The 22,360-nt window shown below is 37.0% G+C and overlaps 1 protein-coding gene across 1 annotated transcript in view; it reads right to left on the reverse strand.

Moving 5' to 3' along the window:
* Window positions 1-14,178, reverse strand: part of ADAMTS3 (ADAM metallopeptidase with thrombospondin type 1 motif 3) — a 356,812-nt gene extending 342,634 nt beyond the window's left edge. The window contains exon 1 of the mRNA XM_054554042.2: window positions 14,163-14,178. The gene's annotated coding sequence lies outside the window, so the exon portion shown is untranslated. The remainder of the gene's footprint in view (window positions 1-14,162) is intronic.
* Window positions 14,179-22,360: the final 8,182 nt, after the last annotated feature.

Here is a 22,360-nt window from a genome sequence, read left to right on the forward strand (position 1 = left end):
AAAGACTTAAATATTAGACCTACAACCATAAAAAACCTAGAAGAAAACCTAGGCAAGACCATTCAGGACATAGGCATGGGCAAGGACTTCATGTCTAAAACACCAAAAGCAATGGCAACAAAAGCCAAAATTGAAAAATGGGATCTAATTAAACTAAGGAGCTTCTGCACAGCAAAGGAAACTACCATCAGAGTGAACAGGCAACCTACAGAGTGGGAGAAAATTTTTGCAATCTACTCATCTGACAAAGGGCTAATATCCAGAATCTACAATGAACTCAAACAAATTTACAAGAAAAAAACAAACAACACCATCAAAAAGTGGGTGAAGGATATGAACAGACACTTCTCAAAGGAAGACATTTATGCAGCCAAAAGACACATGAAAAAATGTTCGTCATCACTGGCCATCACAGAAATGCAAATCAAAACCACAATGAGACACCATCTCACACCAGTTAGAACAGAGATCATTAAAGTCAGGAAACAACAGGTGCTGGAGAGGATGTGGAGAAATAGGAACACTTTTACACTGTTGGTGGGACTGTAAACTAGTTCAACCACTGTGGAAGACAGTGTGGGGATTCCTCAGGGATCTAGAACTAGAAATGCCATTTGACCCAGCCATCCCATTACTGGGTATATATCCAAAGGATTGTAAATCATGCTGCTATAAAGACACATGCACACATATGTTTATTGTGGCACTATTCACAATAGCAAAGACTTGGAACCAAGTCAAATGTCCATCAATGATAGACTGGATTAAGAAAATGTGGCACATATACACCATGGAATACTATGCAGCCGTAAAAAAGGATGAGTTCATGTCCTTTGTAGGGACATGGATGAAGCTGGAAACCATCATTCTCAGCAAACTATGACAAGGACAAAAAACCAAACACTGCATGTTCTCACTCATAGGTGGGAATTGAACAATGAGAACGCTTGGACACAGGAAGGGGAACATCACACACTGGGGCCTGTTGTGGGGTGGGGGAAGGGAGGAGGGAAAGCGTTAGGAGATATACCTAATGTAAATGATGAGTTAATGGGTGCAGCACATCAACATGGCACATGTATACATATGTAACAAACCTGCACGTCTTGCACATGTACCCTAGAACTTAAAGTATAATAAATATATATATATAAACACAGGTGCACAACACACAATTTGTTGTTGCTGTTGTTGAATAGCTGATGCAGTTACTATGGTGATGCTATTGTGTTGTTAGTTACTCTGAACACATTATTTTTTCATTGTATTAATGGTGTGTCATTTTTTACAAGTACTTATATGTGAATAAGTACAAGCAAATGATTGCTTATTTTGCTTATTGGTAGCATATTAATTCAGAGTCAGAAATGTTGGTAATACCAAACAACCACAGATTTTCCACGAGTGTAGCTAAGATGGTGACATTGTTGGTTTCTGATGTTTCCATGTACACAAACTTCATTTTATAAATGAATTATTTAAAATATTGTATAAAATTATCTTCAGACTATGTTTATAAGGCATACATGAAACATAAATGAATTTCCTGTTTAGACTTAGATCTCATCCCCAAGATAGCTCATTATGTACATGCAAATATCTAAAATCTGAAAAATCTGAAATCTGAAACATTTTTTGCCCCAAGCATTTCAAATAAGGGATACTCAACATATAATAGAACAGTCAAGGGGCCAAAGGTAATGGAATAGGACATATTTAATAAGAGAACTAAAGCAGCTTCTGCCCATGCAAGAGTTTTAATAAACCAGTGGTTTTTTTCTTCTGATTTTACTTATAGTGCTCCCACAAGACCTAGATGCGTGTTCATGGAGGAAGAATGAATGACTAATGTAAGTATTCTTGTCAAGATTCGTTGGATAAATGGAACCTTTGTCTGCTGTCTGCAAGTTGGAGAACCAGGAAATCCAGTGGTGTATTTTGGTCCAAGTTCAGAGGCCTGAGAACCACGGAAACCAATGGTGTAGGTCCCAGAGTTTGCAGGTCCAAGAACCAACCAGAAGCTCTGAGGTCCAAGGGAATGAAAAGACAGATGTTCCAGCTCAAGTAGAGAGAGTCAATTTGCCCTTCTTCTGCCTTTTTGCTTCATCTGGGCCCGCAATGGATTGGTGATGTCCACCGGCAATGGTGAGCGTGGATCTTCTTTACTCAGCCTACTGATTCAAATGCTAATCTCCTTCCAGAAACACCCTCACAGACACACCCAGAAATAACGTATTTATCAGCTGTCTGGGCATCCTTTAGCCTAATCAAGTTGACTCATAAAATTAACCACCACAACAAGTGACATGATCTGACCCAGAGTCACTCTTCCTCTCCAACTCAGTTGTTCTATTATTGGGCCAAGCTTGAGACTGACACTGCTTTCCTTGGGAGTCTCTCTTGTTGCTCATCTGAGCAGACTCTTGGCAGCCTGCCCCCAGTTCATGTCAGATGCCTAGGTATGTCTAAATTCTAGCTTATGCACAAATCTGATCCCCCTTGGTATGACACAAAAAGTGTTTATAATGGTAAAGATTAAAAGAGAAGTCATAGACCGCTTAACAGGGGAGAAGCATTTATACTTATATTTTCCTTCCTAATAACTCCTCATGATTCTAGGAATTCTGAACGAGATAATTATTACCATTAAGCAACACCAGCCTATGAAAGCTTCTGGGAGGGAGGCTGTACCGTGCAAAGCCACAAGGGCCAAGCTGCCCAAGACCATGGGAACCCACCTTTTGCATCAGCGTGACTTGGATCATTTTGGAGTGTGAGAGATGGATTAAGTATATCTCAGTTTAGGAAATTTCTCTTTAAATAAAAAAATTTATCAGCTGTCTTTGCCCAGATTATGCCTTTCAGCACTGGCATTTAATTTGTTACATTTTATATACCTGCATGGCTTTTTAAATTTAAGTATATATATACATATACATAGCTATTTTAGTATTTAATAACAGAATTTTTAAAATTAAAGTTTGAAAATATCTTTTTAGGTAAAGTTAGCAGACTTAGCAAATAAAAATATAGAACACCCAGTTAAATTTGAATTTTGGATAAATGACAATTTTTAATATAAGTATGTTCTATGCAATATTTGGGACATATTTATACTGAAAAAAATTATTTATCTGATAGTCACATTTAACTAGACGCCCTGTATTTTATCTGGCAACCCTAGTCTAAGGACACAGGCTTAAATAACTAGGCTGTTACTTTGATGTTTTGTACTGGTCATTTCAGGGTATTCCATGAGAAATGAACACTTGTTGTTCCAACCTATTTGGAAGTTTTGATGTGGACCACTTAAATTGCTAAATGGCTTCATAGGTTCCCTATAGTTACTTGCCATTACAGAGGTTTGCAGCATATGTGGCCCTTGATCTGAACTATAGTCAACCCAGAAAACTGCCTATGATACTCTGTTATTTTCTGCTGTGCTGAAGCCAAAGTAATTATGGATTTCTCTGGAGGAAAACATGTCCATTGATTTTAAGTTGTTTGGGGGAATGTTAATTTAATGTAAGTTTCCTTCTGCCATGACTGTTACTTCTATATAGCCTACACAACAGTTGCATAGAAAACAAAATACCTTTTGTTGAGAAGTCTGGGGTTTTGATTTTTTGTTTGTTTGTTTAGCTTTGAAGAGGCAATTTTGGGAGAGGGGTTGGTGAAAGGCAGGAGAAGTAACTGGAGACTTGAAGCAAAGTTCTTTAACCTTAGGTCACTGATCTTCTGAGGTGCAGGTTGAATTTTGGTTTTGGGAGTTTTATTTGCCCTCAAGTAGCCATCTCAGCAGTCCACCACAGACTAGACAGAAACATGAACACCCTCGGCCACTCCGCTGATGTTGGCTCTCAGGCCGTTCTGAAACCAGCATTACAGGAAAGCCTAATATTTGAACTTTTCACTCTTGGTTCATTTTATTAGACAGCAATGAACATTATCCTTGTACTAAATGATGAAGAGAAAAATATGAAACACCCTTAAAATTAGTCTTTGTTTTTCTCCTTCCTCTTCTCTTTAGATACATTTCTTTTAGAAATTATTTCCCCTTAATCCATTTGTCCATATTGAAACATGTTTGAAAATCTAGGTGATAAGAAGAAGGAAAATACAGAAATACAGAAAGACCACCCAAAAAATGTTTTTATATGCTATTAAATACTTTCCAGTCTCTTAAACTAATTTTTACTTTTGAACTGAGCAGACTAGAACTGAATTTCTCAAATATTAAAAAAAGAAAAATAATAGAGTCTGTATCCAAGTTTTTTACAGAAGTTGTAGAGGAATCTATAATGTAACATTTTTGTTATATCTAAAAGTTTCTCCATAAATAAATTTTTTAAAATAATAATTTATTTTAAGAAGGAAAACTGTAACTGAATCCGTGTGCTCTTCTTTCCTGATTCTATATAGTCAAGGCATTATCCAAATGCCAGAAAACTTAAATACAGAGCAGCCAAGCTGGGGGCTTTAAAAAGAATATTTTATAGACTATTTTTTAGAGCTGTTTTAAGTTCACAAGGAAATTATGCAGAAGGTACGGAGATTTTCTACATACCTTCTGCCCCAATACGTGCATAAACTATCCCTTTATCAACATCAGCTAGGTGTTTTTTCATCCAAACAAAAATCAAACGAGTGAAACTGTGGTGGAAGAGAATAAAAAATGAGTCTTCTCAAACCATCTTGTACTTAATTTTCATATCTTTAGTCTGTATATTATAGATTTATGTGTATGTACGTATACACATATGTACATAGTATATATCCACATACATACTGTACATAATTATTCTTACAAAATAAATATTTTGCTTATTATACCAATACAACATTGTCAAAAATTCTAAATGGCCTACATTTAAAAATAATCCCCACGCTGAGACTGCTAGCTGTAAGCTTCCAAATTGACCACTGTTAGAGTGAGCTGCTAGTTTTCTTCCACAGAGACAATCTAAACATATCCTCTCTTCAGACAGGGGAAATGCTACATTGTTATGGTGGCTGACAAGAACAATAAAAAGATAAATGTGAGATATGTCAAGCATCTACTATTAGATTTCAGAAGACTATTTTTTAATGAGGGAAAAAAGATATCAAAATAAGTATTTGAGAGGTAATGCCTGATGGTGGCTTGCTCGTGGAAAACAGTAGCTTTTAATCCTAACAAGGGTGATGATTCATCACATCACCAGCAAATCATGGAACCACTTTGTTAAGCTTCCTTGTCTGTGATATAGAGAATCATGCTATATCTTACCCATGAAGTACTGGGGTTGCCTAAAGAAATACATATTAATATTAGGTGGTTTTAAAATTTAGGAAACCATGTAAAGAACTACAAGAAAACATTTAAAAAAATAAGGTTGTTCCTCTCACATAAAGAGTGATAAATGTGATGTCACTTAAATGGGTGTGCTTTAGGAGATGTTGGGCCTTCATAATCCCATTCACACTGGGGCCCCATACAACTAGGCATGTTCAAAGCTGTGAAGCAACCCCACCAGCCATATCCAAGAAGGAACAAAGCTGAGCCCTCATTAAGGGTGCTGGCTTTGCTTTTCTCAACCCACTTCACAAGTTTGTTATTCAAGAAGCATGTACTGATCATCTATAGGCACATGATGTTGTTTGCTCTATGACGGGGTTTCGCAATGTGCTAGAGATTGTCCTGTGCTTCATAGGATGTTGGGCAGCATTCCTGGCCTCTACCTTCTAGACACTAATACCTTTCACCCATGTCCTAGCTGTGATGAATAAATATGTTTCCAGATGTTGCCAAATGTCCACTCAAGAGCAAAATCACCTCCAGATGAGAACCACTGGTCTATGCTAAAACAGTGATCCCCAAACTTTTGTAGACATAAGACTCACTTAAAATGCTGTTTTAAAATATGGGTCTCTGTGCCCTAAATTCTAAAATTTAATTCAGTTAAGCTGAGATGGGTACAAATAATTGGTAGGAAAAAAAGAGAAAGAGAAAAAGAAGTGGATTGGGGAGTGAATATAGGACTCAAGACTCAGGGGCTTAGAGGTACCAAGGTGGGATGACTGAAATAAGTGCTGCAAAGTTGCTTAATACAATTTCCCTTCAACTCCTCAAACTTATTGCAGGTATTTCAATATAAATAGTTTTGTGTTAATATAACCTCTGTCCTTAGCAGAGTGTGTGGTGTAGAAAGATGTTACATAAAAGCAATTTTTGAATGAATGATTTATTGATGATTTCAAGGGGAAAGCAGAAGTGCTTATTCACTTAGTTCAGTGTAGAATGAAGCTGTTTAGTTCTAATGGCCAGGGGAGGTGTGGTCTGTGACATTTATCAGGAACCTTGCAGTGAGCAGTGAGTTCTAATCCTGGAAAACCAGAAGTGGGGTTGAGGATAAAATCTACAGTGTATCTCATTTGGGCCATCCCTTTACCCAGGACCTGAAATCTCTTATTAAATACTTTAGTAAAACTGACTTTCCTAGGGAAAGATTAATAGAAGAGAGAATGGCAGGGCGTGGTGGCTCACACCTGTAATCCCAGCACTTTGGGAGGCTGAGGCGGGTGGATCACCTGAGGTCAGCAGTTCGAGACCAGCCTGGCCAACATGGTGAAACCCTGTCTCTACTAAAAATACAAAAATTAGCAGGGCGTGGTGGTGCATGCCTGTAGTCCCAGCTACTCAGGAGGCTGAGGCAGGAGATTTGATTGAACCTGGGAGGCAGAGGTTGCGGTGAGCCGCAATCATGCCACTGCACTCCAGCCTGGGTGATAGAGCGAGACTACATCTCAAAACAAATTAATTAATTAATTAATTAATTAATAAGAAAAAATAGAAGAGGGAATGTTAGAACCATTTTCAAATTGTAAAGATTAATTTCCTTCCTATTCTGCCTTCTTATTACATCGTCTTTCTCCAGCCCTCTACTAAAATTCATAAAACTCAACCATGAAAACATTTCTTCATCACTCCCACAGTGAAAAATAAAACAGAGAAGAACAGCGAGATTCTACATTAGCACTGGTTATGTTGAGTGCGTTCTCTGGGAAGGGAGTTGTTGTAATACCTTAAGGGAAGGGATAATTAGGATCATGAAAGAGTAGACATTTGGTAGTTGCTTGCTATGTGCCAGACACAGTACTAGGTATATTTCATACTTTGTCTCAAAATATATTTGGGGGACATAAATCTCAGATTCTAGTTATGAAGTTTACAGCCTCTCTGCCTCTGCTTGTGCCATTTCCTCTGCCTAGAACCCCCTTTTCTCTCATAACTATCCATGAATATGTCATTCTTTATTCAAACCTCACATTTCCATATCTACTTACCTTTAAGACATTCCTAACTTGCCCAACTCTGAAAACGACAGGATCTTCTTGCTTTGTAAACTTCTGAAAGTTATTTATATTGTACACCCAATACCTGCTTTTTGCCTTATATTGCAGTTTTATAAACTCATGAGGCACGTGGCTGCCTTCATTACTGTAAGACAAACTCCTTCAAGGTAAAAGCCATGTTTTTTTTTTTTTAAGCTTTGTTTTCCTCAAGCACAGTGTTTTGCAAAGTTTCAGTTTCAGATTTCTCTTGCATCAGAATCATCTGGGATGTTTGTTGAAAATCCAGATTACTGGTACCCACCTCAGTTTTGCTGAATTAAATTTTAGAATGTAGGGCTGAGGGACTCATATTTTAAACTAGCATTTTAAGTGAGTCATGTGTCCACAAAAGTTTGGGAATCACTGTTTTAGCAAAGAGCAGTGGTTCTCAGCTGGAGATGATTTTGCTCTTGAGGGGACATTTATCAACATCTGGGAACATTTTTGCTCATTACACTTGGGACAGGGGTGAGTACTACTCGTATCTAGAGGGTAGAGGCCAGGGATGCTGCTCAACATTCCTCCTCCTTGAAGGCAACAGTTACTTTTACAAAAATATTTTTATAAGCTCTGTCCCTAGTAGTGTGTGGTGTAGAAAGGTGTTATATGAAAGCAATTTTTTGATGATTGATTTAATAAATGGATTATTCCCTAGTCTTTGCCACCATTGATTTCAAAGCATTCAAATTCTCAAATTCTAAGCTGTTGTTTTAAACTGCTTATAGAGATAAACCTCATCTGAAACTGTTCAGAGTTGTATCAAGTCTTTTAGCCAGAGAAGAATAGTCTTTCCTCTTTCAAAGCTCACTTCCACTTTGTGTACACTCATTAGTGCCCTGATGCCTATCTCAGTCTTAAACCCAAAGTCCATTTACAGAGGTGACTGATGTCCTAAGGAGCCTTTGGTCCCCAAACCTAGCCACTTTCTAAATGTATCTAGTAGTGAAGTATCCTGTAGATATTCCTAAGAAAAAAGTGGAGGTTTCACCGAGGTTCTTTATAAAACATTTATTTAAGGCATAATCTATTACACATTAAAATTATGCAACCATAATTCTCACTCAGAGAGCTGCTTGTTTCCAAACTCACAATATTTCTCAAAAAAAAAAACAAAAAACAAAATATCTTGTTTTTTTGTTTTTGATTTTTAAATTGTCTTTTTGTTTTATAGGTCCTGTGTGATTTATGCTTTAAAGAGATTCTGTTTTGACGTGTTTCCAGGATTTGTTTCATAATTTAGAACTCCTTTTAGCAGTTCTTGTAGTGGTGGCTTGGTAGTGGCGAATTCTCTCAGCATTTATCTGTCCGAAAAAGACTGTATTTTTCCTAAAACCTTCTTCTTGGAAGAATATCCATTTTCCTATTTGTTTTTATAGAAAATATAGACAAGGTGGTCAGTCTTTTTTTTTCTATAACATTCTACAATGTGGGTTAAAAGAAATAATTCTAAATTTAGAAGCTTTTTTCTGAAATTTATTATCTTTACAATTTGTTTTAGTTATCAAACTCTATAAAATCACTGAGCACTGTGGAGTTTACAAAAGTGGAACTGTAAATGGTTCTTGACCTGATGGCACATGAAATGGCTTTGGGAGATAATACTCAGCTGAACAGTGGATAAATAATCAAATAAGGCAGTCCATATTTTAGGGCCAGAGTTAGGAGTTCACACATAAATTTGGAAAGCCATACTCAAACGTAGAAACCAAAGTGTACTGGAGTAATCAGGTAAAATTTTGAGATTCAGGCTGATGAAGAGGAAGGTTAGAAGAAAGAGCACATTAATCAGAGGATAGCGATGCAGAGGGAGAGGGAATTTCTGAAAAGAGCGAAATAGGACAATGAGATTAGTGTAGCACAAATCGTGGTATGTGTTGATAAATACTGGAATGGAGGAATATCAGCTACTTGGTGAACTTAATCAAGAGTGCCTTGAATGCTCAGTTGCATAGTAGGCAATGAAACACCATGAAGCAGTATGGACAGATGAGTAAATGAGTGAGAATAGTATTTTAGGAACATTAGTTTGGAATGGTTGCAGATTGGGTAGGGGAAAGAAGAGATGGTTTGCAGATTGATAGAGGAAAAAGGAGAATGGAGACAGGAAACCCAGTTAGAAAAGTATTACACTCATTCAGAAAGAAAGCAATTAGTTCCCCAAGTAAGCTGGTGACAGAAAGGGGCAGATGGTTATAGTTTTGTCAAAGATGAGTAAACGGAACTGAGCAAATTCATTGGATGTATGGGGTAAAGTAAAGGCATGAGGAATTGCCTCCAATTCTAATCACAAAATCCTAGGACAGCTGTATTCTCCTTAAATCCTCTCAGTCTACCTTGTCCTCTTAAAATTTGCACAAAATTTTCTGCCCACCATACTTGAGAATCTATGAGTTGTTTTTTGTTTGTTTGTTTCAGAGAATAGCACTTAACACCTAAATCTACCAACACTGACAACGTAACTTTTGAGAGGCAAAGTTCAAAATCTGCAAAATCAGAACATTTCAAAGATAATAGTCTATCTGTTTAACATTCTTCACCACATGCCTCCATTTATTCGTAGTGCCATTAAAAATGTTCGGTGTTCATTCCTGAAACCAACCCTGGGCTTCTGGATCCAACAGCAGTGTCGATTATATGATTGCTTAAACATCAAAGCTTTTCTTCACTAATGTTCTTACCAGGGGACATAAACAGGCAGGTCTTTTCTCTCTGGTTTAGGCAAATGCCTATGTTGTTCAAACCAGCATACTGTACATTCCTGTGTGATTTTACGTGTTTGATCGTTGGACAGATGGAATATCTGCTTTTCCCATTGCTATCAATTGAATGTGTGCAGTGCACATCCTGCTCAAAGCAGACCTGTTTTGTCGGGCAGAAGTCAGGGCTTACTGCCCTGGGACAGCCCATTTCTTGGAAATGCTCGTAGGATCTTCAGCTTCCCCTTCTGAGGTATACAAGGAAAATCTTACCCTGAGGAAATATAAAAGGATTTCCTGACACCAGCCAAAGAAACAGGTGCACACATATTTGATTTGATAAAAATGGGATACAGAAGGTGTGGCCATAGTGCAAGAATATTATTTTCCCCTGCTCAACAGTTTCAGTGGTCCACTCAGAAAACTTCTGCCCTGAGTAATCACTGTCTCCATAATAAATTTGAGTGCCTTACTCTGGAATTCCTTCACAATCTGGCCCCAATTGGCTTTTCCAACCATATTACAAACTACATCCATTTAAGATCTTGTCACGCTAAGCTACTTACTGTTACCTGATCCTCAACCCAAGCTCTAGCCTTGCTTATGTGCTTTCTTCAATTTAAGCTTATCTTCCTTCACAATCCAAATGTCCAGATTCTTGGCATCCTAAAAATCCCATTTATTCGGCAACCCATGAAGACTTTCTTCATCTCTCAGGTGCAAGTCAGCCCTCACTGCCTTATCCTCCCAGTGCAAGTTACATGTATTTATCTGATGGCACCTACAATTTCTATCTGAATTAAGACTAATAGTCTTACCTGTGGACTATGTACATCTTGGGGAGTTTATGCCTGATCCATCTTTGAGTGCTTCACCCTAGGGTCTTGTATCTATGACATGGTGGAAAGAATACTTGGAGAAAATTTAGGTTCAAGTCTCCCTCTGTCTAGCTGTGTCACTGTGATCAGTTTACAAATTTCAATATATCTTTTTAAGATTAGGTGTGATAACATAAGTCATTCCCTAAAGGACTAGATAGTTAATATAGTTTATGACAATATTAATACATCATGGATGACACACCAGTTTAAAAAATTAATCTATTTATTGACATTATTATTAGAGAGATTTTTTTTATGTAACATCACACACTGACCCAATTTGTTTCCCAGTTGGGACACCCCTGAAGTGTATCTGTTAATAAGAAGAAAACAAGTTAAAATGTGATCCTGATATTAAAATTACTGAACCCTACTCACCTGTCTTCTGATCACTGGCTCAGCCTCCTGACCTTTTTTTTTTGTTACTATACTTAGCCTGTGTTATACTGATTCACAAGAGCTGCCAGTAAGATGAAATGGAGGTAGTTTAATTACTAAAACAAAAAAAATACCATTTATTCATTCAAAAACTATTTATTGAGTGTTCCTAAAGGTCAGATACTCTTCTAGATTCTAGTGATAGAGTTGTGAATAAGACAGATTTCTGTTTTGCTCTAGAGATGTTTACAAACTAGTAGAGAAAGTTAGCTTGGCATAAAATTCCATTTCAATATAACATGGTATGTTAGTTTTTGGAGTGGAGTAGAAGGAGAAAGTGGTCAAAAAGAAGCTTACCAGAAAAAAACGTATTCAATGGCTAATAAAACCCATTCATGATCAAGCAAAATGTACTTCCCACTTCATTTGTGGGAAAGTGCATTCAAGTTGAGTTCATTGTGTCAAAAGATAACAAATGGTGAGGCTGCAGAGAAATAGGAATACTTGCACACTGTTGGTGGGAATGTAAATTAGTATAGCCATTAGAGTAAACAGTATTGCGGTTTCTAAAACAATTAGAAATAGAACTACCATATGCTCCAGAAATTCCACTACTGCTTATATATCCAAAGGAAATAAAATCAATGTCTTTACCATCTCACACCAGTTAGAATGGCGATCATTAAAAAGTCAGGAAACAATAGGTGCTAGAGAGGATATGGAGAAATAGGAACACTTTCACAGTGTTGGTGGGAGTGTAAATTAATTCAACCATTGTGAAAGACAGTGTGGAGATTCCTCAAGGATCTAGAATTAGAAATACCATTTGACCCAGCAATCCCATTACTAGGTATATACCCAAAGGATTATAAATCATTCTACTATAAAGACACATGCACACGTATGTTTAATGCAGCACTGTTCACAATAGCAAAGACTTGGAACCAACCCAAATGTCCATCAATGACAGACTGGATTAAGAAAATGTGGCACATATACACCACGGAATACTATGCAGCCATAAAAACAGGATGAGTTCATGTCCTTTGCAGGGACATGGGTGATGGTGGAAACCATCATTCTCAGCAAACTAACACAGGAACAGAAAACCAAACAAACACCGCATGTTCTCCCTCATAAGTGGGAGTTGAACAATGAAAACACATGGACACAGGGAGGGGAACATCACACACTGGGGCCTGTTGGGGTTTGGGGGGCTAGGAGAGGGATAGCATTAGGGGAAATGCCTAATGTAGATAATGAGTTGATTGATAGGTGCAGAAAACCACCATGGCACGTGTATGCCTATGTAACAAACCTGTGTGTTCTGCACATGTACTCCAGAACTTAAAGTATAATAAATAAATAAATAAATAAAATAACATCGGTGTCTTAAAAAGAGATCTGCAGTCTCATATTTATTGCAACATTATTCACAGTAGCCAAGATAGTCAACCTAAGTGTCTATCAGTGAACGAATGGATAGAGGAAATGTGGTATATATACACAATGGAATACCATTCTGCCATAAAAAGAAGGCAATCCTGTCGTTTGTGGCAACATGAATGAACTGGAGGACATTATGTTAAGTGAAATAAGCCAGGTACAAATACTGCACGACCTCATTCACATGTGAAATCTAAAAAAGTTGATATAGAAATAGAGAGGTCAGGAGATTGAGACCATCTGGCTAACACGGTGAAACCTTATCTCTACTAAAAACAAACAAACAAAAATAAATTAGCCAGCCGTAGTGGCGGGCGCCTCTAGTCCCAGCTACTCAGGAGGCTGAGGCAGGAGAATGGCGTGAACCCGGGAGGCGGGGCTTGCAGTGAGTCGAGACCGCGCCACTGCACTGCAACCTGGGCGACAGAGCAAGACTCCATCAAAAAAAAAAGAGAGAGAGAAATAGAGAGTAGAATGGTGGTTAACAGAGGCAGGCACAGTTGGGGTATGGGGGACTGTGGAGATGTTGGTCAATGGGTACAAAGTTTCAGTTAGGAAAAATATGAGATCTATTGTACAATATTGTATAATAGTTAATGATGAAATTCTTGAAATTCTTGTATTCTTGAAAAATGCTAAGAAAGTGAATGTTAAATGTTCTCACCACAAAAATAATTTTGTGAGGTAAATACATATTTTAATTAGATTTTACCATTCCACAATTTATACTGTTACATTGAAATAAATTAAGATAAATAAGTAAATGGAACTCATTGTGGAAAATGTGGGTGATGAAGATGTAATTTATGCCTATTCACCATACCCATGGTTGACTTCAGTCTTCAAATTCCCTATAGAGAAGCTTGCTTGAAACTCCAGAATCATAGTAAGTATGTCCGTCAGTGTGCTTAATGAAGGCCAAAGCTGGAAATTATTGAGAAGGAAAGAGAAATCTTTTAGGGTTCCATTAGGAAGGATTAAAGGAGAGAGCTGAAACCAAGAACAGGAGAGTTAGATGTTGATTGGTGTTCAAAAGAGAGGCACTTAATATTCTGCCATCTTGGGGCAGAATGTGTGTGTGTGTGTGTGTGTGTGTGTGTGTGTGTGTCCAAACACAGATATAACTTTGGTGATATAAAGGCTGGGTAAACATGGTATGATAGTAGAGTGGGAAGGCTGACAGGGTATGTTGAATATCTGCTGCCCCAGAAAGGGCCAGGAAACATTAAAAATGCTGCTATTCTCTAGAGATGAGGAAAATCATGTTTATAAAGTAAATATAGTAATGATAATAACATGTAATATATAGACACAAAGGTTGGCAATAAGTCATCCTATTATTTCTTATTGACAATTAATGACAATTGGTGATTGTGACTTTACTCACCACTAAGTTGTTTGAGGTATGGTTTCCAGATCTGATTTTCTATGATCTGTAATTGCAAAAAATTTAGAAGTCATAAATTAAAATTTTAAAACCTCTGCTAGTAATTTATTTTTATTTTATTGAAGTTCATGTAAGTTGAAATACACACACAAGACTAGGCTATCCATCTTATCTGTATATTCCTGGTCACATATTTCACATTTTATTGAGACACATTCTCTTTGGTTCTAAATTTACTTAGGTCTGTGACACACCCCCTCTTTGAAGACAGCTTTTCAAGTACTTTTTTTTGTTACTGAAATACATTAATTTAGAAGTTTAAGGATTATATATGGTGATTGAGTTTGCTCAAAGAGTTTCAAGGTGATATATACGGGAATTGCTATGCTTCAGGCATGTTTAATAGCTAATGAATGAGGAGTGACTACAAAGTGCTAGGGAATGACTCCTATCATGGTTCAATTTAGATCGGCATTTTAAACATTCTTGCCCCATCTCAAATTATTATCTCTTTTGTAGCCCAAACACTGTGATCTATGTACCAATATTTCTAAAATTTTATCTAATTTTCTGCTGCTGGTTAACATATTTACTTACCAATATAACATAAACACTTAACTAGATACAATTAGATACTTGTTCAGTGCTGTGGAAGCGTAACTGAAACTACCTATTAAAGAATTTTAGCACTTTTTCAAAAGTAACTTTTTCTACCTCTTTAATTATCTCAGAAATATTTCATGGATTTTATTCATCATTCCACATTTGATTTTATAAGCTAAACTGAAGTATACTGAAAATATGATTTATAATTTTATATCAATTTATAATTATATGAATAATTTACCAAGGATAACACAGCTGACTCACATCCACATATTATTTTTATAGTATATACAAAAATTGTTTTACAAGTACATCAATAGTTTTTAAAACATTCATATTCCTTGACCCATTTATTTTATCTTTGTGGATTTATTCTAAAGAAATTTTTATAAATGCACATATATTTAACCACTAAGATATTTATTGCACCATTATTTGTGACAGAAAAAAATTCAAAACTATTTCTTTGCAGAATAGAAAAATGAATAAGTAGCTGTTATTATAACTATTTGAAGGAATATCATGCAAAAGATACTTATGAAGATCTTTATAACATGAAAAATGCTTAGATTATAACATTAACTGAAAAGAAATTTATACACAAAATTGCATAAGCACAGACTTAATGGCAAGAAAATAGAGTTCTCAAATATCCATTTTCAGACATTCTACTTACTACTTAATTTCATTTCCATTATAGGAAAAAAAGCAAACAAACAAGTAAATATTTGAAGGATACTTCCCTGATACAAGGCTGGTTCAACATACGCAAATCAATAAACATAATCCATCAGATAAACAGAACCAACAACAAAAACCACATGATTATCTCAATAGATGCAGAAAAGGCCTTCGACAAAATTCAACAGCCCTTCTTGCTAAAAACTCTCAAGAAACTAGGTATTGATGGGACGTATCTCAAAATAATAAGAGCTATTTATGACAAACCCACAGCCAATGTAATACTGAATGAGCAAAAACTGGAAGCATTCCCATTGAAAACCAGCACAAGACAAGGATGCCCTCTCTCACCACTCCTATTCGACATAGTATTGGAAGTTCTGGCCAGGGCAATCGGGCAAGAGAAAGAAATAAAGGGTATTCAGTTAGGAAAAGAGGAAGTCAAATTGTCTCTGTCTGCAGATGACATGATTGTGTATTTAAAAAATCCCATCATCTCAGCCCAAAATCTCCTTAAGCTGATAAGCAACTTCAGCAAAGTCTCAGGATACAAAATCAATGTGCAAAAATCACAAGTATTCCTATACACTAAGAACAGACAAACAGAGAGGCAAATAATGAGGGAACTCCCATTCACAAGTGCTACAAAGAGAATAAAATACCTAGGAATCCAACTTACAAGGGATGTGAAGGACCTCTTCAAGGAGAACTACAAACCACTGCAAAACGAAATAAAAGAGGACACAAATGGAAGAACATTCCATGCTCATAGATAGGGAGAATCAATAGCATCAAAATGGCCATTCTGCCCAAGGTAATTTGTAGATTCAATGCTATCCCCATCAAACTACCACTGACTTTCTTCACAGAATTGGAAACAACTACTTTAAATTTCATATGGAACAAAAAAAGAGCCCACATAGCCAAGACAATCCTAAGCAAACAGAACAAAGCTGGAGGCATCACACTAGCTGACTTTAAACTATACTACAAGGCCACAGTAACCAAAACAGCATGGTATTGGTACCAAAACAGAGATATAGATCAATGGAACAGAACAGAGGCCTCAGAAATAACACCACACATCTATAACCATCTGATCTTTGACAAACCTGACAAAAACAAGCAATGGGGAAAGGATTCCCATTTAATAAATGGTGCTGGGAAAACTGGCTAGCCATGTGTAGAAAGCTGAAACTGGATCCCTTCCTTACACCTTATACAAAAATCAATTCAAGATGGATTAAAGACTTAAATGTAAGACCTAACACCATAAAAACCCTAGACGAAAACCTAGGCAATACCATTCAGGACATAGGCATGGGTAAAAATTTCACAACTAAAACACCAAAAGCAATGGCAACAAAAGCCAAAATAGACAAATGGGATCTAATTAAACTAAAGGCTTCTGCACAGCAAAAGAAAGTATCATCAGAGCAAACAGGAAATCTACAGAACAGGAGAAAATTTTTGCAATCTATCCATCTGACAAAGGGCTAATATACAGAATCTACAAAGAACTTAAGCAAATTTACAAGAAAAAAACAAACAACCCCATCAAAAAGTGGGCAAATGATACAAACAGACAAAGAAGACATTTATGCAGGCAACAGACATATGAAAAAATGCTCATCATCACTGGTCATCAGAGAAATGCAAATCAAAACCACAATGAGATACCATCTCACGCCAGTTAGAATGGCAATCATTAAAAAGTCAGGAAACAACAGATGCTGGAGAGGATATGGAGAAATAGGAAGGCTTTTACACTGTTGGTGGGAGTGTAAATTAGTTCAACCATTGTGGAAGACAGTGTGGCAATTCCTCAAGGATCTAGAACTAGAAATACCATTTGACCCAGCAATCCCATTACTGGGTATATACCCAGAGGATTATAAATCATGCTATTATAAAGACACATGCACACGTATGTTTATTGCAGCACTCTTCACAGTAGGAAAGACTTGGAACCAACCCAAGTGTCCATCAATAATAGACTGGATAAAGAAAATGTGGCACATATACACCATGGACTACTATGCAGCCATAAAAAAAGGTCGAGTTCATGTCCTTTTCAGGGACATGGATGAAGCTGGAAACCATCATTCTCAGCAAAATATCACCAGGGCAGAAAATGAAACACTGCATGTTCTCACTCATAAGTGGGAGTTGAACAATGAGAACACATGAACACAGGGAGGGGAACATCCCACACTGGGGTCTGTCATGAGGTGGGGGGCTGAGGGAGGCATAGCGTTAGGAGGAATACCTAATGTAAATGATGAGTTGGTGGGTGCAGCAAACCACCATAGCACATGTATACCTAGGTAACAAACCTGCACGTTGTGCACATGTGCCCCATAACTTAAAGTATAATAATAAAAAATAAAAATACAAAAAGATCCACTCGTGTCACCAAATATGGGTTTCTCTATAGTACTGAAAAATAATTTTTAAATATAATGTAACAAAAAAAATTTAGTTCTTTAAAGGCTAAAAATTTCAACTAAACAAGAATTAGATCCCATTAATTACAATCTGACACGTCACACAATTGCTGTGTGTGTTTTTTAATAGCTTGTTTAACTTCCCTGTCCATTTCAGTTGTAAAATAGTGATGAGAATATTACTATCTTCATAAGAACTAAAATATATGATTATTGTGCCTAGAATAAATTAGTGTGTTTTATAGTGTTGTTGCACAACTGTAGTTCTAACTACAGTTCACACATATAAACACATAACTTTTTGAATTAATGGTAAAAACAGAAACCTCAAGGGAAAAAAGTAGTTAACTTATGAACAGGAAAATTTGAAAAGAGAAAATACCAGTTTCAAAAATAAAATCTACATTTACATGGTCTAAACCATCTTCATAACATCATCTTGAAACCCCTTCACAGTCCCTACATGTGCAATTCTATAAACGACCTATAGCTTGAGAAGTTTCTCAGGGATCTTGCCTCAGTTATTACCTACCTCTTTCCGTTATCAATAATGCTGCCTGAAAACTCACCTGAGGTGACATCAGATAAACCAGAGAGTGACACTTGACTCATTATTAGAACCTACTAACTCCTGAATAATACTCCCAATTTCCAAGCCAAAAAGCTACTGGGGGTATGTAGCTGAGATACCTTATAACATCCAGGATAATTCCGTTAGAAGTCCACATCAAGCCAAATTCTCAACTGCCCCTCCCAATTGGCAATGTGAAAAAGCCCATGCTTTTGTAGTTTAACTACCAGTTGTTTTGAGGAATGACTTTTATGATGCTACAGGCTGCTGAGCCAAAATATACGGGATCATAAAAGGGGAATGCCTCCACTGAAAGTCATCTCCATACAACTGGCATTTGAGACTAGCAGAGGGGAAATGAGGGCATCTATGGTTATTCCATCAACATCAAGGCTGGCAGTGGGGGCCAACCAGGAAAGCCAAAACCCTTTAAGTTCTTTTTAAAAGGATAATCTTAAAGCAGAACACGTACTCCTGGCAAACTCCAGAGCTTATAACGTCTGACCCTGCCACTGGACCTCCTTCATGATGCCATAGATTACATTTTAAACTAATTCTCTCTTCATATGGTATTTTGCTTGCCTTGTAGCACATGCCACAGTCCTAGGTTTGGAAGAAGGGATTGGAAAATGGGAGGTTAAGCCTGGTGTACACTGCCAACTAGATTTTTCTTGCTGACAACGTACAAACTTGGCCTCGACTTCCCTGCACAGTCATGCCCCTTTGGTGTTCCCTGGGAAGTTAGGCCGCTGCCATGCTGTAGCCGGAAAGCCAAGCAGTTCCTCACACTGCCTCACACATTATAATCACTCCCAGGAGATTTTTTGACACAGGAATCTGCACTATAACACCTTTAAATCTGGATGGACAGTTTGTTGTTACAAGTTAGAATTTCAATTTTTTTTTCTGATGGCTCAAAAAGAATAGGAGCTGGATGATGGGAACAGGGAAAAATAATCAGATGAAAGGGCTTAGTGATATCCTTGGGACACAGTAAATACTGTCAGAACTTTAATTCAATACAACTTTATGAATCAGAAGACTGAGAAGAGTTCAGTGAAAATAAAACCATGTACCTATTAGTACCCCAGGTCAATTAAAAAAATCTTACTTTTATTAAAATAGTGTGTTCCTACTGTTTTTTTGTATTCAGAACTGTAAGTACTCAATTTTCTTAGATCTACATGTATTGAAATTACCCGGAAGAATGTATTGTATGAATTACTTGCTAAAAACTCAGAAGTTCTTAGCATTTATGTAGTTTATACCAAAAGAGGTTTGAACCCACAAAAATGGGTTTTCCCCAACACTGAGAAAGGAAGGCCAACAAGTAGGTAAGTGTGACAGTCTACTGACTTGAGTTTGTATAAGAATAAGTGTACGAGCCTAACAGGGCCAGGACCCAAGCAGAAGTCGGGCAAGATGTATCTTGTGAAGAAACTGGAGTGGGAGAGAAAAGGTCACCAGTGGCAAGTCTGATAATCAGCCTCATGATGTAAAACACGAAATTTTGATAAGCTAAACAACATTAATATCGTGTCTATGTCTGTTAAACCAGTATTTAGGTGGTGAGATGGGAAAGGTTGTCTATGGAGCATAGTTATGCATGAGTCTATAACCTTACATCTTTAATTGAAAGATTGCTCTTGCATAACCTTGTGAAAAGTTACTGGGGAATATTCAAGATACACACAGGTTTAAAGAATAATATTGCCAGCTTAAAAAAAATTATTATAATAGAATATACTAGTTACCCCTTTTAGATTGAGTCACCATTCCTTTCCCTTAGATGTAACAAATATCCTGAACTGCATGTCTATTATTTCCATGTAATTCTTTATTTTATCACTATATGGGCATTAAACAACATGTAGCATCATTTTGTGTTTAGCCTTTTCTTCATTGAATGTCATGCTTTCAATCATACACCCTACTATCAGTCCTAAAAGTTAGATGTGTTAAAGTCACTTTTTACTTCCACTTGCTTAAACTATGCTTTAATGGCACCATTTTCTCCTTTCCTTCTCCACTAGCATTAGAATATTGAAGGCTCCATTTTCATAACAGGACTAAATGTCACACTCTCAGTTTCATGTAGTTCTTTAAAAATTCCAGGATGCTGACTGTGTGTGGTGGCTCACGCCTGTAATCCCAGCACTTTGGGAGGCCAAGGCAGGCAGATCACCTGAGGTCGGGAGTTCAAGATCAGCCTGCCAAACATGGTGAAACCCTGTCTCTACTAAAAATACAAAAAATTAGCCGGGTGTGGTGGCAGGTGCCTATAATCCCAGCTACTCGGGAGGCTGAGGCAGGGGAATCGCTTGAACCTGGGAGGCGGAGGTTGCAGTGAGCTGAGATGGCGCCACTGCACTCCAGCCTGGGCGACAAGAGTGAAATCCTGTCTCAAAAAATAAATAAATAAATAAAAATAAATAAAAATTTCCAGAATGCCTAGGATTATGTTAATTTAAGGTGTCCTATTATAGATAGGTAAAATGATGTTCAGAATTGAAACCCCAGCTCTGTTTATTACATTTGACAAGTCATTTGTTATCTTAGAACTCATTTTAGTAACAAAAAATGAAAAAAGTGTTAAAGAAAAAATCATTCTATGATACTTATTGAAGCATAATAATGCAGATTTTACTCAGGACCACCAAAGTAGGTCTAGGGATGATGGCATTGGGGTATTGCTATGGGAAAGGTAGATTTTTGCCCAACTCCAAATACAGCATGGGCAAGTGAACAGCCATTTATAGTCAGGGAGCAGGGTGGATGGGAGTTGGTGGGTGGAAAATTCTTAAAGTAAGCATCAGGAGTAAGGAGGATTCTGGCTAAACTGACATAAGAGGATTTCTTGCTAAGGACAGGCCAGGAAGATAACCTAAGGGTGGATGTGGGATGAGGATCCCAATCAGATATCAAAGGTGATCATATCTCTAAGATGGGGGTAAGGTTCTTGCTAAGCTTGCTAAACTACAAATTAGAAGGGTTCTTGTTAAAACTGGATATTACAGGGAAATGCACAGGTGGGCCTACGAGAAGGTTCAGGAGCCTGACTAATGTTTGGTCAAGCAAAGGCTCTATGTGAGAGGTGAATTACATGTAAATTATCTCCAATGCCCTTTTTAACTTCAATATTTGTCTTTTTACTCTGCTCATTCCCTTTGCATGGATGAACATCTCACCACTCTCATTATTAAATATTCTTTTAAAAAAATTATTTTGCTGGCACTTTCTTGAATCACTTACTGGTCAGTAGAAGTAAGAATGTTTCTACACATACTTCCCAAAGTACTAAAATAAATGAAAAGCATTTTCGAAAAGCATTTTCAAAAAGCATTTGCTGGCCAATTCAGTTTGAGGAGTGTATCTTAGCCTGTTTAGTGTTCTGTGGGATCTGTGGAGTAGTTACTAATATTGCTAATAATAATCTGAGCATGGCATAGAACAACCTTTGCTGTACAATTGAAGTCAGCAAGACAGGCTTAACTTGAACCCCATCTAAGGCAGTTACTAACCCATGTATCTCAAAGCTGCTAAGATTCCACCTGTAAGAAATCTTCCCAGAAAAGGACTCAAAGATAGCCTCCTACAAAGACGCAAGCCCACAAGTGCAGTGAGAAAATGATTTCTATTCTCATAATTTTGGTACAGTTGGCTGTTACTCCTGAAAAAAAAAATCATGTTAAATGAAAACATTCTATGTTTAATCCGTGCCCAGTTTTTATTTAAAAGATTGAGGAAAATCAATTGAACAATCTTTAAATTCCAAGAAAATGAAATAGACTTTTCTCCAGTATATAAAAAAAGATAAATGAACATTTCTTTTCTTTCAATGAATGTAAAAAGACATGTTTATGGCTCTTTGCTTAGGAAAAGCAGACACTTAG

This window comes from Pongo abelii, chromosome 3 (genome assembly GCF_028885655.2).
Source record: "Pongo abelii isolate AG06213 chromosome 3, NHGRI_mPonAbe1-v2.0_pri, whole genome shotgun sequence".
NCBI lineage: Eukaryota > Metazoa > Chordata > Mammalia > Primates > Hominidae > Pongo > Pongo abelii.